At 45.3% G+C, this 17,767-nt stretch overlaps 2 long non-coding RNA genes across 6 annotated transcripts; one reads left to right on the top strand and one right to left on the bottom strand.

Annotated features, from left to right (window-relative positions):
• Positions 1-809: 809 nt before the first annotated feature.
• On the bottom strand, positions 810-4,234 carry LOC127301370 (uncharacterized). Its single transcript, XR_011742210.1, has 4 exons — positions 1,688-4,234; positions 1,502-1,600; positions 1,288-1,410; positions 810-1,213 (listed from the first exon to the last, which is right to left on the bottom strand). It is a non-coding gene; the product is annotated as an uncharacterized lncRNA (long non-coding RNA).
• A 3,566-nt stretch (positions 4,235-7,800) lies between these two features.
• On the top strand, positions 7,801-11,846 carry LOC127301369 (uncharacterized). Of its 5 annotated transcripts, none has more exons than XR_007852020.1 (9): positions 7,803-8,234; positions 8,671-8,870; positions 9,412-9,635; positions 9,701-9,774; positions 9,860-9,893; positions 10,609-10,681; positions 10,786-10,845; positions 11,123-11,160; positions 11,258-11,846. It is a non-coding gene; the product is annotated as an uncharacterized lncRNA (long non-coding RNA). The 5 variants fall into 5 exon arrangements; XR_007852019.1 differs by having other exon boundaries at positions 7,804-8,234; positions 10,609-10,668; XR_007852016.1 differs by having other exon boundaries at positions 7,801-8,234; positions 10,609-10,845.
• The last annotated feature ends 5,921 nt before the right edge of the window (positions 11,847-17,767 follow it).

The raw sequence follows: 17,767 nt of genomic DNA, 5'->3' as shown, positions 1-17,767 counted from the left end.
ATATGAGATTAATATTAGAAGAAGGAATTTGCTCAAAAACTGGCAATTGATTTTCCTAGTCTAAAGGCAAAGCCTCTAATCTGAAGTCATCACCATCTTATTTCTGCATATACCTAACGGCTACATAGATTCATGTAACATGACACTCAACCACGTTCATAGGACATCGCAACAGCCTATTTATCCGTTCTTATCAGATTATAGTAGGGAAATTTAAATCTGGTGTAACCAGATTATATTCAGGAAACTTGAATCCGGCCTAATCAGATTATAGTCACTACAGGAATCTGCCCAGACGCCGACGGCCGGCTGCCCTCGGCGTAGCCACGCCTGGCCCTTGGCGTAGGCACTGCCGTCGGCGTAGGCCCGGCCGTCGGCGTACGCTCCCTATGCCGACGGTGCGGCTTCACCCTCGGCGTCGCTGCCCTCGGCGTCTCGCTACGGTGCGCCGTCGCCGTTAACAGAGCTCCCCAGACGCCGACGGTATTCCCCTCAGCATAGCCCAGCCATCTGCGCGCCGTGGGGCGACGTGGCGCGTCGCGAGGCTGCCACGTGCGGCGTCTACGCCGACGGCCAGGCCCTCGGCGTCTGCATGGCCCATGCAGTGGACACGCGGCGCGCTGGGCGCGGCTGCCAGGCGGGGGTCTACGCCGACGGCAATGCCGTCGGCATAGACCTGACCATATGGTCGCAGCAAGGGTCTATGCCGACGACATTGCCCTCGGCGTAGACTTGTTCGACTTTTTGTTTTGTTTTCCAGCAGTCCAGTTTGCACAGTTTAGCAGTTCTACATCCGAATACATCCAAATTCATCAAAATTCACCATAATTCATCCAAATTCACCATAATTCACATAAATAGCATAAAATGCACATAGTAGCATACATGGTGCACATAGTAGCATACATGGTGCACATACAAGAGGAGAGTGCCATGTCATCCAAATACAGAACTAGCGGAGGAAGGACCCGGGCGGGGTGTGTCCGCCCACATCGTTGGCGAAACGAGCAGCCCGGGGTTGCGCTCCGGTAGAAGCTGCAAAAGAACCACCTGGAGAAGGACCGGAAGTACGCCCAGGAGAAGTCGACGGAGAGGCACCGGGAGTAGTCCCAGGAGTAGTCGACGGAGAGGCACCAGCAGACCGACCACCTTCATGAACCGGTGTGACCTCGCACCCACCCTGCGAGGCCTGGTTCCCGGAGCATCCCGTTCCCTACATGTTCCCTACATGTTAGCAACTTGCGATGCAAAGGGAAGTGGTAACTACGGGTTTGGCAAAGAACTTACCTCCGGTGTGGATCCGTAGTAAGTCGCACCGAAAGCTGCCCTCGATGGCATGATAGGCATGTCCCCCGCCACGGTAACTCGAGCCGGTGGCGGTGTACCAGTAGACATAGAAATCATCATTTCCTGCAAGATAGGTTACAAGTTAGGCTTTGCAGAAATAAAGCATCAAACTGAGACTTGTCATCTACTTGCGAGAAGAAAGATTCAGACTTACTCCTATATACGCCATGTAGGCCGTATTCTGCCTATTCCACTGGGCAGCGGCCTGTTGATACGCTTCATTGCAGGCGTCGAAGGCCGCCTCGAACTCAGGCTACAATTTCAGAAACAATGAATCTCGTCAACACTTAGCCATGTAGGAAGGAAAACCGGAAAGAGGATGAAAATGAGGAAAACTTACATCGTAGGCGGGTGGACGAGCAGGCCGTGGACGAGGCTGGGGGCTGTCGGCGGTGAGGGTATGCTTGAGACGCGTGTAGCTCCGAGGGAGTTCCCCCCTATACATGCAGAATCTGCCTAAGTGTATGAACCCCCTGTCCGAGAAGCCGGACACACCTGGGGGGTAGCCTAGGATATAAAACCATCTCAAATCACTTTTATGCATTCCATGTGGACACACACACAAGCTTTCCAGCGATTCCGACGCTCCGGTGGTCTGTATCTTGGAAAACCCTAGGGCGGGGACCCCGCAGATCTACCCCTATAGCTTTCTCCGTGCGAGGGTTTACCAGTGGACTTTTTTATTTGTTTTGCTTTGTTTAGGACATATGTACATGGAAACCATAGGTTGGGCATACTTTACCATAAAATAGGCTCCGTTTGAGCCGTGGCGGGAGTTTCCACATACAGATCCTGAATTTTACCAAGTGCTAGCCCATGCAGGGGCGGCGGCGGCGCGAGCAGGGAGGTAGCACGGGGTTGCGGGGGAAGCTAGCAGGGGCGGGCGGCGGCGCGAGAAGGGGGCGGTGCGAGTAGGGGGCGACGGGGGAAGCTAGCAGGCGGCGGCGCGGGGGAAGCTATAGGCGGGGGGAAGCTCGGGCGCGTGGGGGGAGGAGATGGGGAAAAAAGGGGTGCGGCTCGGGCGCGTGGTCCGGCTCGACCCGACCTTGTCCGCACCCCAAACCCTAACCCCTATGCCGAGGGCCAGGCTATGCCGACGGCAGCCCTCGGCATAGACCCCTTTTTTTCTTTTTCAATTTATTTTTTATTTAAATTTTCTTAATGTCAATTATGAAATTAAAATATATTAATATAGGTCCATATAAATTTGTTTTAATCTTCTACATTCCCAAGCTATGCGCATAAAAAAAATTACCATCTTAACTTAATATTTTCTCCCGTAGACGAAACCCTAATCCGGTAGCCCCGAAGATCTACCCCTTTGACCGACCTCCGATGACAGCTGACCCATGGACTTTTCTCTTCCTTTGTGTTGTGTTAGGTCATCGGAACATGTAGTATCAATAGTTACCCTATCGGCGCATCAATATTCCCACCGGTAGAAGAAACCCTAATCTGGGAGCCCCGCAGATCTACCGCTTTGACTGCATCCCATCGGGGGTCCCCCGGTGGGCATATGCCTCCATTTGAGCTTGGTTAGGTCATAGGTACATGTGGAAAAAAGGATCATCCCATATGATCTCAAGTTTCTCTCAGGTTCACCTCCGAGGGAGTTCCCCCCTATTCATGCAGAATCTGCCTAAGTGTAAGAACCCACTGTCCGAGAAGCCGGAAACACCTGGGGGGTAGCCTTGGGTATAAAACCATCTCAAATCACTTTTGTGCATTCCATGTGGACACACACAAGTTTTGGGGCCATTCCCTAGATCCGATGCTCGATTTCCGACGAAACACTAGTTCTGTTGACCGCGCGGTCTACCCCTTTGACTGCATCCCATCGGGGGTCCCCCGGTGGGCATATGCCTCCATTTGAGCTTGTTTAGGTCATAGGTACATGTGGAAACAAGGATCATCCCATACGATCCCAAGTTTCTCTCCGGTTCACCTCCAAGGGAGTTCCCCCCTATACATGCAGAATCTGCCTAAGTGTAGGAACCCCCTGTCCGAGAAGCCGGACACACATGGGGGTAGCCTAAGATATAAAACCATCTCAAATCACTTTTATGCATTCCATGTGGACACACAAAAGTTTTGGGGCCAATCCCTAGATCCGATGCTCGATTTCTGACGAAACCCTAGTTCTGTTGACCGCGCGGTCTACCCTTTGACTGCATCCCATCGGGGGTCCCCCGGTGGGCATATGCCTCCATTTGAGCTTGGTTAGGTCATAGGTACATGTGGAAACAAGGATCATCCCATATGATCTCAAGTTTCTCTCCGGTTCACCTCCGAGGGAGTTCCCCCCTATACATGCAGAATCTGCCTAAGTGTAGGAACCCCCTGTCCGAGAAGCCGGACACACCTGGGGGGGTAGCCTTGGGTATAAAACCATCTCAAATCACTTCTGTGCATTCCATGTGGACACACACAAGTTTGGAGCCATTCCCTAGATCCGATGCTCGATTTCCGACGAAACCCTAGTTCTGTTGACCGCGCGGTCTACCCCTTTGACTGCATCCCATCGGGGGTCCCCCGGTGGGCATATGCCTCCATTTGATCTTGGTTAGGTCATAGGTACATGTGGAAACAAGGATCATCCCATATGATCTCAAGTTTCTCTCCGGTTCACCTCCGAGGGAGTTCCCCCCTATACATGCAGAATCTGCCTAAGTGTAGAAACCCCCTGTCCGAAAAGCCGAACACACCTGGGGGGTAGCCTAGGATATAAAACAATCTCAAATCACTTTTATGCATTCCATGTGGACACACACAAGTTTTGGGGCCATTCCCTAGATCCGATGCTCGATTTCCGATGAAACCCTAGTTCTGTTGACCGCGCGGTCTACCCCTTTGACTGCATCCCATCGGGGGTCCCCCGGTGGGCATATGCCTCCATTTGAGCTTGGTTAGGCCATAGGTACATGTGGAAACAAGGATCATCCCATATGATCTCAAGTTTCTCTCCGGTTCACCTCCGAGGGAGTTCCCCCCCTATACATGCAGAATCTGCCTAAGTGTAGGAACCCCCTGTCCGAGAAGCCGGACACACCTGGGGGGTAGCCTAGGATATAAAACCATCTCAAATCACTTTTATGCAATCCATGTGGACACACACAAGTTTTGGGGCCATTCCCTAGATCCGATGCTCGATTTCTGACGAAACCCTAGTTCTGTTGACCGCGCGGTCTACCCCTTTGACTGCATCCCATCGGGGGTCCCCCGGTGGGCATATGCCTCCATTTGAGCTTGGTTAGGTCATAGGTACATGTGGAAACAAGGATCATCCCATATGATCCCAAGTTTCTCTCCGGTTCACCTCCGAGGGAGTTCCCCCCCTATTCATGCAGAATCTGCCTAAGTGTAGGAACCCCCTGTCCGAGAAGCCAACACACCTGGGGGGGTAGCCTTGGGTATAAAACCATCTCAAATCACTTTTGTGCATTCCATGTGGACACACACAAGTTTTGGGGCCATTCCCTAGATCCGATGCTCGATTTCCGATGAAACCCTAGTTCTGTTGACCGCGTGGTCTACCCCTTTGACTGCATCCCATCGGGGGTCCCCCGGTGGGCATATGCCTCCAAATGAGCTTGGTTAGGTCATAGGTACATGTGGAAACAAGGATCATCCCATATGATCCCAAGTTTCTCTCCGATTCACCTCCGAGGGAGTTCCCCCCCTATACATGCAGAATCTGCCTAAGTGTAGGAACCCCCTGTCCGAGAAGCCGGACACACCTGGGGGTAGCCTAGGATATAAAACCATCTCAAATCACTTTTATGCATTCCATGTGGACACGCACAAGTCTTGGGGCCATTCCCTAGATCCGATGCTCGATTTCTGACGAAACCCTAGTTCTGTTGACCGCGCGGTCTACCCCTTTGACTGCATCCCATCGGGGGTCCCCCGGTGGGCATATGCCTCCATTTGAGCTTGGTTAGGTCATAGGTACATGTGGAAACAAGGATCATCCCATATGATCTCAAGTTTCTCTCCGGTTCACCTCCGAGGGAGTTCCCCCCCTATACATGCAGAATCTGTCTAATTGTAGAAACCCCCTGTCCGAGAAGCCGAACACACCTGGGGGGTAGCCTAGGATATAAAACCATCTCAAATCACTTTTATGCATTCCATGTGGACACACACAAGTTTTGGGGCCATTCCCTAGATCCGATGCTCGATTTCCGACGAAACCCTAGTTCTGTTGACCGCGCGGTCTACCCCTTTGACTGCATCCCATCGGGGGTCCCCCGGTGGGCATATGCCTCCATTTGAGCTTGGTTAGGTCATAGGTACATGTGGAAATAAGGATCATCCCATATGATCTCAAGTTTCTCTCCGGTTCACCTCCAAGGGAGTTCCCCCCTATAAATGCAGAATCTGCCTAAGTGTAGGAACCCCCTGTCCGAGAAGCCGGACACACCTGGGGGGTAGCCTAGGATATAAAACCATCTCAAATCACTTTTATGCATTCCATGTGGACACACACAAGTTTTCCAGCGATTCCGACGCTCCGGTGGTCTGTATCTTGGAAAACCCTAGGGCGGGGACCCCGCAGATCTACCCCTAGAGCTTTCTCCGTGCGAGGGTTTACCAGTGCACTTTTTTATTTGTTTTGCTATGTTTAGGACATATGTACATGGAAACCATAGGTTGGGCATACTTTACCATAAAATAGGCTCCGTTTGAGCCGTGGCGGGAGTTTCCACATACAGATCCTGGATTTTACCAAGTGCTAGCCCATGCATGCAGAAATCGTCAACGCCGGGTTCAGGCAAGGTTAGCCAAACCCTAGGGCGGGGACCCCGCAGATCTACCCCTAGGGTTAGGGTTAGGGAGAGGATCCGGGTGAGGTTTAGGGTTACCAAAATGTTCGCAAAATAGAAAGTTGGCACGCAGAAGCGGGAAACCCTAGGGCGGGAATGGCCTCGGTTAGGGTTAGGGTTGGAGTTAGGGTTAGCAATGGAATTGTTCCTAAATGTTTAAGGACATATGTACATCGATAGCAGAAGTTGGGCCTAGTGGCTCCGGTTGACCCGTCTGCGAAGAGCGTCACCCGTGGGACCTACATATATGCCATCTACAAATTCTTAAAAAATAGAACCTTTTTTACATAATTCATACTAGTAAATAAATAATAGAAACATAATATAAAGTAATATGAGAGAGAGAAAAAAGAAAAAAAGAAAAAAAAAGCTATATGCCGAGGGTGGCCGTCGGCATAGGTGGGCCATCCCTATGCCGAGGGTAGCCCTCGGCGTCTTACCTGACGCCGTGAGAGGGCAGTGACGGCGCGGATGGAGCAGGCCCTATATCCGATGTCTACGCCGAGGGCAAGTATACGCTGACGGCTGCCCTCGGCGTAGCAACCTCTACGCCGACGGAAAGTATACGCCGACGGTCGTCTTCCGGCGCTGCCCCGGCGAGGCCGTACGCCGACGGCCCCGATAAATTGCCCTCAGCGTAGGGTTTGGCCGTCGGCGTCTCCGGCCATTCCTGTAGTGAGTTAGGAAATTGATATGATACTTTCAAGTAAGCCATCACCCAATTCAAGGTTACAGTAAGTGCATAACTATTTTCCTATAAGAAAATATGAGTTCACGGCAGCAAAGTAATGAGGTACAACTAATGGTACATTCTAGTTAGTATTGCAAGTGCCGCCACCATTCTGCTGCCCATAGAGAAGAATCTGTAGTGCAAACATCAGAGTATACCAATATACCAAATGGATCAGACACTCAGAAATTCCCATGTACCTATAAAACAGAGCCCACATCTGATCAACGGATTTCGGAACTGATAGATTACGCTACCAAATGACTAACTTCAGAAACAACAGAGCATAGTAACAAGTGCCATTGACTGGATCGAATGGATTTACAGTGCCTTGCTGGATCAAATGATTTGAGTGGATTTATAGTGATATTGATTCCCAAAGAAAACATATTGCAATATCATTTTTCTTAATGGAAAATAAACTTCACCTAAGAAAGAAAATACTCAAGTTCTACAAAAAAAAAAAATACAATGACATCTTAATCATTCTTGACCCCGCCAATCGATTGGCAATTTTGAGGCCTTTGAAACCGTGAGGAAATCCTCAATTCCAGAGCTAATCCAACCTGCACCAACGTTTCTAGGTTTCTAGTTCTAGGTCTTGTTATCGCAGTAGTGCACCAATCCTAAAAACGATCTGCTGGAAACACGAGGGCGCATTGAGAACAAGCAAGTGCGTCTATACTTGCCCTATCCCACAGCCCTCCACGTTTGCCGCGTTTCTTGGTTTTGTTGGCCGAAGGTTTGGCTGATTGGCTCGCTGGTTGGCCCAGGTTGCTGCACGCTGTTTGGGTGTCAGTCGTTGTACAGACGAGGGCAGGCGAGAAGAAAAAAAGAAATTCATCATGGCGTGGATTGGCTGCTCGAGCCTTCCCCAGATAGCACCTCCCCCGCATACCACCTCTTCTTTTGTGCGACTCTACCTCGAGCCCCACGCCCTCCCTCCCGCACGCGAACTCGTCTGTCGTCTCCCTCTCTTCCCCTCTCAGCTTTGCCTCTGCCGTCCCTAAAACCCATCGTTTGATGGCCGTCCTTGAATATGGCTGCCCACGTCGGAGCTGGCGTAGGAGGCGGTGGATCGGATCTCTCCTTCAACACGCCCTGCTGGCCGCTCGATGCAGGGAGGCACAGTCAGATTAACCGGAGAAATAGGTGGAGGGAAAGAGGTGAGGAGAATACATCAAGGTCAGACGGCAGTGCAGCGCAACCATGGTGTTCGACTGGTCGTGACCGTCTGTGACCAGCTGTGACGGGCGCTGCTTGGGGAGAGATGCGGGCGTCGCCGTCGAGCAGCGGCGAGTGCGTCCGATGGAGACGATGCCAAGGTCAAGGTGAGACTTCTTTCAATCCCGTTCTTCCACTTCGCTCCTGATCTCTCTCCTCTTATGTATGCGCGGGCTATGTGGGTGGCTAAATCAAATGTAAGCCGAATTTCTAATTGGTGGGCTTAAACTTTCAGAATGACGGATTAGGGATTAATGCATACAACATGTGTCATCTCTAATTGCATTGCCCCTTAGGTATTTTTTTAAAGAAGATAGTAACCTTCTTTAAATTGCTCGTAGGTGTTGATTTAGTTGCAGAATAGAGGTTATGATGGCTGGCCTGGGGCAGTCATTATTTTTGTATTGCTCTTTCCTTTTGATGACCACAATCTTGTTGTCCCTTACCGAAAATTAACTTCCAGATAATCATATTTCATATTTTGCACAATCACTTGTTTTAAAGTTCAAATCATTCTGATGATTTATTATTTTGCTGGTCTAGATTTTCAAGGGAGATACGCAGATCCCCATGTGGTTTTCGTCAGCTGCACAAGATCTTCTTGGTATGATTCTTGAACCAACGGTGGACCTCGGTGGCGAAAGCAATAGAGGCCAAGGCTCCATCGCTTTGCCCCTATCGGTTATATAGGCTTACACACTGCTCCTCTCCCTGCTCCTCTGGCGAGATCGTACAAGCTTGGGGTGAGTACATGTTGCCGCATCTTATTTATTTCTCCCGTCACTCTATTGTGGGCGTTTGTTATACATAGCTCATGTGGTTCATCTAAAATACAACATGCGCTACATATGTTGTTCTATATGATCTGAAAGCATGTAACTTATGGACCGATAGGATTTGTTTGTTCTTGAGCTGAAGTAAGTTCCATATGTACTATTTTTTGGTGAATCCAACATTTTGTTCAGAATTATGGCATCTTCTATTTTTGTTCTTACCTGAGCAAATCATTGTATGATTTGATGATGTTTCAGGTGTTAATCCTACAATTAAATAATGGGTGGCATGCAGGTGATAGCTGCAATAAATCGCATGGGCATTCTGAATCTTGTTTTACTCTTCTCATGTTTGGCTGTAAAAGACTGAGTTGCCATTTCACATCAAACCATAATTTAATCTGTCTTTACATTTGTTTTCTCATGATGTTGTGTTCTTTAATTTTATATGAAACGATACAGTGAAAAACACATCTTAGTATTGTGTTGTCTAAACCTCTTTTTTTTGCAGGGCAACCATCTTTATATTGTGGCCGGATGCATGGTACCTCCTAGGGCAACTCAAGTCACTCCAGAAAAGACACGGCTGATTGTACAAAAGCATTATGAGTTAATATCAAAATTAGTTTGCAAGAATATGGACACAACACCTGAGCTTCACACACTTCAGAAGATCGATCATTGTAGTATGGGGCTCTCTAGGTGATTGTTCAGGAATATAGGAAGCTGCAAAAGGTTTTTTTTTTGCCCTTTGCCGGTGTCTTGAGATATTGCTTTTTAACATGTAGTTTCCTATTCAGGTTAATGTGCAGGATTGAAACTTGAGAATACCGGTTCAGAAATTAAGAATGTCAAGGACTTGATCTGGGGTCTGGTGAGTATTCTGCTTACCAGTCAATTGTCACATGATAATATGTTGCTTTCTTCAGGTTTATATTAACTTGCTATTGCTCTTACAGAATGAGAAAGATGGATTCAACGGAAGCTGAAAAGGTTGGGGTTCTTTTAGAAAATTTTATGTTATTTCAGTCCTTTGGTTTGTATTGTTTACTTGAACATAACACTTTTAGTAATACTAACATGTTAAAACTGAAAGATTCTTGTTCATGTTTTGTACATACGGACAATTCTGTGGTAAATGTTGCTCATATGCCAATCTTAATTCATGTGTATAAATCAGCTGGGTAAAGTTTGATGATGAAGTCCTTATAATTCATGCAATTACCAGAATCACTTGCCTGCCCTGAATCCCCTTTCTCTTTTCTTAATTTTACTATGGAGCATCACAATTTCTTAATAAACAAAATGGTACTTCCCAAACTAAAATTGTTTTTCATCATTTTGAAGGTTGAGTTTACTATATTGGTTATGGTAAGTATCACAAATTCGTTTTCATCATTTGAAGGTCATAATATCATCGACGCGACACTAGCTTGTTGCTATATGTGCAGCGCTGCCTCTCCCGTAGTATAGACAAATGCTTATGCTTAAAATATTGGGATGGCCATGAACATTGGAAGTTAACTTTTTGGCGATCTCTTTTCCCTGACAAGTTCAGTTACGAAGGCCTTGCACTATATAAAAAAAACATTGGCTGGAAATACCATTGATACCGATATTCAATTTGGCTAAGGATTCATCGTGTTGTGTTAATTACGAGCTGATTTAAATTTTCTTTGATCTGATTCTTAACTCCATTAATTTTCAGGGGTTGCAACTAGCTATGGAAACATGGGTTTTTGTGAATTCCGCAATGTTGATTCCACTGGTAGGATAAGCAGGTTTAAGGGCTGAACCTTATGCTATGCAGACGTGGTCTCTTTAATTTCTGGATGTGTACTGATATAATGACCACATAAACAAAATTTGGTGTGCTCTTTTGCAGGTCCACCTATGAAAGATACAAGGTTTGGGTGGTAGATTCTTGTGTGAAAAAAATCACCAGGTACTCTTATACCATGTGAAGACCTTTTATTACACTACCAGTTTAGAGTTAGACTAAATAACTTCTCCCTTCATTTGCTTTCGATCTTCAAGTGTCCATTCAGTTCATGTTCTGATTAGCTGTACAGTTTGGTCTTTGGAAGGTCAACGACTTTATTTTTTATATTAGACAATGACTACACTAGGGAGAAGATACTGAGAATGGCGAAGACTATTATGAATAGACTTCAATGGAACCTCATCATTCCTTCACCATATGTTCTTTGTGCAATTTGCAGAGGCGGCGACTTCCTCTGATTTGAAGAATGATAAGGAGGTAAAGAATACATATGTAGACTATAATTTGGTAGTGTTTGCACTATAAAGCAGTGAATTTGTGTGCTGAAGAAATTTCTCTTATTAAATGAATGTAGTTTGGTGTTGTCCCTCCATGATTGATGATGTTGCTGCTGTCTACGACTCTATGTAGCTAGGCTCATCCCAAGAAGACCACTATATGGACTGACACCCTCAAGCATCACACTGGCTTTACTCAATGTAATCATGCACACTAAATCACACAGCTAATGTAAAGCATGCACACTACTGACTTTACAGAAACCTCTTTGCTTAAATGTTATGTTCAGAGGATTTTCAGGGATATGCACACTCGATTTCCCCTGAGTGAAGTCCAATGTGCTATATAAGAAGTTTTCTAGCTACAAGCGGGAAGGAGTCCACGCATGTATCTGCTATTCTGCTACCAAATAGCAAATAAATGGGAATTTCTAGGAAGTGTTTGCTTTAAAGTGCAACTGAAAGCATGACTGATATTTCATTTGTTTTGTCAGTTCAATAGGAATATAAGAAGGCATGATATTGCTCTCTTTCTATGATATCAGTTCGTTCTAAGAACATGTGCTTTGTCTTTATTACTTTGCAGTTCTATGTAAGTTTTTTTTGTCAGCCTCTGTAACAGAAAATAGTAAAATGGGAGGCTTGATGTGTAATTGGTGCAATTGAGACGCATATGGCCAGGCAGAATTCAACAAAACAATTAAGGTGATTGGGCTACAACTGAACGGCTAGGAGGCCAGGATACATCCTCTATTGCTCATGTTTAAGAGCTTAATTGTTCACTCATTTACTGTCCGTTTCCTCATTTCCTACACCATATATACGGGTAAAAGACTGAATGTGCACCTATTAGAAAAGGATATGCAAATTTCCCATTACGACGATCGATCAAGGCTCTGCACAAGTAGTGAGGGCATGCAGAAGAGGTGGACGTTGGTCCTGTGCCATCCACAAACAAGAGGAGCATGGCAGTCCAGTCACTGTTGTTGTACGCTCGAACGCGAACGCATACGTTTGCACTGTTGTTGTCCGCTTGAATGCATCGCCGAAACGAAGGGGATAGATTGACATCGTTGATCTCATGGCCCCTCCACATGACGCTGTCACAGCTACCTCCTGCTTGCCCGAGAGGTGAACAATATCGACCTTGTTGGAGAGGCACCTACCCGTGCGGCCATCGTCACTAGCGTCACATATCTAGTGATACCACACCTTATTTAATACCATGATACCAGTCTTTAAAATTTAAATTGTAAATATCAAAAAAAATTGGAACTAAAATTTTGGGTGTTCACAAGATGTGTGTTTACATACCTTGTAACTTTCATAACCAAATTCGAAATATCCTTAGAGAAACAAAAAAGAGAAATCTAGCATGAATAGTGTCACATAAAGACAAAAACTCAAAATGCCACTATTCACACAACATTTGTCTTTTTTGTTTCTCTTTGTGTATTTTGAATTTGGATCTGAAAATTTTAGACAATGTAAACACACATCTTGTGAACAACCACAAATTTATTGTAATTTTTTTTGTCACTTACAAATTTAAATTTTATGAAATGGTATCATGGTATATGTGAGGTATGGTATCACTAGATATTTTTCCACTGGTAGAGCTTGCACAGAACAACGAGAGGGGTTGTTAAAAAAAAGAACAGCGAGAGGGGAATTTAGGCAGCGTATACGGACAAAAGTGAGGAGAAGAAATAAGGAACTTGGGTCATAATTGGGCCATAATTGGACCGCCCAGGACCAGCGAGGAGGCGCCCCATGGGGCGCCCCAACCACTAGTACTGCATATGATAAATCCCGTGGAAACTCAGTTGCTTACGCGGAGGGGACTTACCAGAGAAGGAGACAGCGGTGAGGCTAGGGTGAACAGCCGGGAACAACTCTTGATGTGTGTCGCACTGTCGCTGCCTCCTCTCAGCTAATTTTGTAGAGCCGCTTGTGCACCGGCCTCTTCCACCAGCGCCTTGCCGCCTTTAGGGATAGCTTCCTCTCGTCGGTTGGCAGAGGGCTTTTCTTGTACCCTTCCCTTGTTGGTGGCACCGAAGGTGGATGCAAACCCCCTTTCGCAGATCAGCGGCACGGAGGGTGACCAGAGAAGGTGGAGTCGTGGAGGCTCTGGGTGAGCATATTGCCAGGAAGAAAGAGAGACATGGCGTGGATAGAAAGAAGATGAGTGCGCCGGGGGAGAAGTCAGGGAGATCTAGAAAAACTGGAGATGGTTGGTGCGAGTGAGGTCGGCGATTCAGTACAGGGACAGAGAAAGTCAAAGCGAAACGCTTCTCTCACACGTGTCCCCAACCAAAGCCAGACCACCGCAGTTAAAAAAAACCAGACCAACGATAGGAGGACACGAGGATCAACAACAGAGCCTGCCAACCCTGGGAGCTTAGAGCTCTTTAGAGATTAGACATACTAGCAACGGATGGGCGCGGCGGCACGCCGCGCCGATTGTAATAATTTGATTGTTGTAATATCTTTAAGACCATGTTTGAATTGATGAAAACAATTAATGTTTTCTTGTTTAAGGAGTAGGTTTCACAATGGTTGGAAATAAATCTGAATATATTATACACTGAAATTAGGTGCATGAACATTTAATCCTTAAGATTAAGTAAATAAGTGGCATTTATAGAATTCTACCCACATTAAGAAGGAGGGAATAAAAATAACTGGTAATTAACTTAGACATGAAATACACTGATTGCGGGAAGGCACACAAAAAGACGTCACCCGTGGATGATAGTAAAGGTTTTGTGTTAGTGCTATTAACCAGTGGAGAGGCAGTAGCAGTGATATACAATTAGACTTGGTTACAGAGCTCATATCATTGCCTTGCATAAGTAGTAAGTATACTTATATATAATGAGATCTAACAACACTTTTTTGAAGGTATTAGATCTGACAATATAATTTGTGGGATAAGTTTACATTTATTATACATGAAAGAGATATGAGTTTCTCCTTGAACAGAACTAAGGCATATTCTTAGTTACCAAAGCTTGGATGAAGTAGCAAATTAGGATGGTAAGACTTGTAGTGCTGATGTTCCCTGGTATCCCATCCATTAGTGCTTCTTAGTTGCAAGATGGTTCCGGAGAAAATGGCTGTATTTCAGGAGTTGTAAAACAAAATATAGCTATTTTATACAACCTCATGTTGCAAAAGCATCGAGGACATAAAAGGGCTAATATTGTGCAACAAACTACACGTCCTCCAATCAGTGAGCACCCAATAAATGTCTAATGCCAATAAAAGTCTAATGCTATGGCAGACAACTCCATTATGTCAAAACCATTGAACCAGCCTATTGCAGTTGCAGGAAAACATCTATTGAAATTTAGATGCAGGGAATCAAGACAATTACCTATAAGTGATAAGAAAAACTATTTTCAATAAAGATCGAGTCAAAAAACTCCATTTCAATTTTTTTGCTAACCATTGAAGTGCAGACATGGATTAATTATTTTCTCTATAAAAAGAAACACATGATATTTTGCCAAAAAAGTTCGGCCACCTCGTGTATATGAAATATGTTACCTGAGAGTAATTATAAAACTTAGAGCATGCATGCAAAAATATGCCCTTCCTACTTATAGGTAAACCCAAGAATCTTTAGCCACACCCGCTAAACAATTGTGAGTGGTAACTTGAAATCTTTTGGTCCTTCACTTTGATTTGTCATTTTTAGAAACTGTTTAGTTAATGTACCAGCTTCCAATATATTTAAACGGCTAAGTTTTCTGATTTTACTTAGATGAACACCAGCATCCAAAATCTGACAGTTCCACTCCACCATGACACAAACTTACAATCAATCTATGTAAAGGCACATGCATCTTCTAAAAAAATACAAATAATATTTTAGAGTTTGTTGCTTGTATATGTTGCTTAGCCGCTTAGCCGGTTCATACTTTTTTTGCAATTAATCTTCTCACGTTTTAGGTTTAAAAATAAGTGAAATATGTTTGATCTCAAGAACAAATCCAGTTCTTCGAGCCACCTTTTCACGACAGCTTGCTTAGCATGGCTCCCTGTAACGAAGAAGAGAATGCACTTCATATATTCTGCATTCGCAAGTGGGAAGTTATATGATACTACTTCTTGTGAAATCTTTGAGGATTCAAAAGTGAAATATGTTTGATCTCAAGAACAAATCCAGTTCTTCGAGCCACCTTTTCACGACAGCTTGCTGATGCGTGTAGTTGACACGTCCGTTGAGAACCCCAAGAGGAAGGTGTGATGCGCACAGTAGCAAGTTTCCCGCAGTAAGAAACCAAGGTTTAATCGAACCAGTAGGAGTCAAGAAGCACGTCGAAGGTTGATGGCGGCGGGATGTAGTGCGGCGCAACACCAGGGATTCCGGCGCCAACGTGGAATCTGCACAACACAATCAAAGTACTTTGCCCCAACGAAACAGTGAGGTTGTCAATCTCACCGGCTTGCTGTAACAAAGGATTAGATGTATAGTGTGGATGATGATTGTTTGCGAAGAACAAAAGAACAAGTATTGCAGTAGATTGTATTTCAGATGTAAAGAATAGGACCGGGGTCCACAGTTCACTAGAGGTGTCTCTCCCATAAGATAAATAGCATGTTGGGTGAACAAATTACAGTCGGGCAATTGACAAATAGAGACGGCATGACCATGCACATACATGATATGATGAGTATAGTGAGATTTAATTGGGCATTACGACAAAGTACATAGACCGCTATCCAGCATGCATCTATGCCTAAAAAGCCCACCTTCAGGTTATCATCCGAACCCCTTCCAGTTTTAAGTTGCAAACAACAGACAATTGCATTAAGTATGGTGCGTAATATAATCAATAACTACATCCTCGGACATAGCATCAATGTTTTATCCCTAGTGGCAACAGCACATCCACAACCTTTGAACTTTCTGTCACTATCCCAGATTTAATGGAGGCATGAACCCACTATCGAGCATAAATACTCCATCTTGGAGTTAAGATTAAAAACTTGGCCAGAGCCTCTACTAATAACGGAGAGCATGCAAGATCATAAACAACACATAGGTAATAGATTGATAATCAACATAACATAGTATTCTCTATCCATCGGATACCGACAAACACAACATATAGCATTACAGATAGATGATCTTGATCATGTTAGGCAGCTCACAAGATCCGACAATGAAGCACATAAGGAGAAGACGACCATCTAGCTACTGCTATGGACCCATAGTCCAGGGGTGAACTACTCACTCATCACTCCGGAGGCGATCATGGCGGTGAAGAGTCCTCCGGGAGATGATTCCCCTCTCCGGCAGGGTGCCGGAGGCGATCTCCTGAATCCCCCGAGATGGGATTGGCGGCGGCGGCGTCTCAGTAAGGTTTTCCGTATCGTGGCTCTCGGTACTGGGGGTTTCGCGACGAAGACTATATGTAGGCGGAAGGGCAGGTCAGGGGGCCACATGAGGGCCCCACACACCAGGGCCGCGCGGCCAAGGCCTGGGCCGCGCCGCCCAGTTGTGGCGGCGCCTCGTGGCCCCACTTCGTAAGTCCTCCGGTCTTCTGGAAGCTTCGTGGAAAAATAGGCCCCTGGGCGTTGATTTCGTCCAATTCCGAGAATATTTCCTTACTAGGATTTCTGAAACCAAAAACAGCAGAAAACAACAACTGGCTCTTCGGCATCTCGTTAATAGGTTAGTGCCGGAAAATGCATAAATAATAAAGTATGCATAAAACATGTAGATATCATCAATAATGTGGCATGGAACATAAGAAATTATCGATACGTCGGAGACGTATCAGCATCCCCAAGCTTAGTTCCTGCTCGTCCCGAGCAGGTAAACGATAACAAAGATAATTTCTGGAGTGACATGCCATCATAACCTTGATCATACTATTGTAAGCATATGTAATGAATGCAGCGATCAAAACAATGGTAATGACATGAGTAAACAAATGAATCACAAAGCAAAGACTTTTCATGAATAGTACTTTCAAGACAAGCATCAATAAGTCTTGCATAAGAGTTCACTCATAAAGCAATAAATCAAAGTAAAGGTATTGAAGCAACACAAAGGAAGATTGAGTTTCAGCGGTTGCTTTCAACTTATAACATGTATATCTCATGGATATTGTCAATGTAAAGTAATATAACAAGTGCAATATGCAAGTATGTAGGTATCAATGCACAGTTCACACAAGTGTTTGCTTCTTGAGGTGGAAAGAGATAGGTGAACTGACTCAACATAAAAGTAAAAGAAAGGCCCTTCGCAGAGGGAAGCATTGATTGCTATATTTGTGCTAGAGCTTTGGTTTTGAAAACAAGAAACAATTTTATCAACGGTAATAATAAAGCAAATGTGTTATGTAAATTATATCTTACAAGTTGCAAGCCTCATGCATAGTGTACTAATAGTGCCCGCACCTTGTCCTAATTAGCTTGGATTACCGGGATTATCATCGCAATACACATGTTTTAACCAAGTGTCACAAAGGGGTACCTCTATGCCGCCTGTACAAAGGTCTAAGGAGAAAACTCGCATTTGGATTTCTCGCTTTTGATTATTCTCAACTTAGAAATCCATACCGGGACAA

This window comes from Lolium perenne, chromosome 4 (assembly GCF_019359855.2).
Source record: "Lolium perenne isolate Kyuss_39 chromosome 4, Kyuss_2.0, whole genome shotgun sequence".
In the NCBI taxonomy this organism is placed as follows: domain Eukaryota; kingdom Viridiplantae; phylum Streptophyta; class Magnoliopsida; order Poales; family Poaceae; genus Lolium; species Lolium perenne.
Note: the sequence above shows the minus strand (reverse complement) of the source record. Positions and strands in the feature narration are given on the sequence as shown.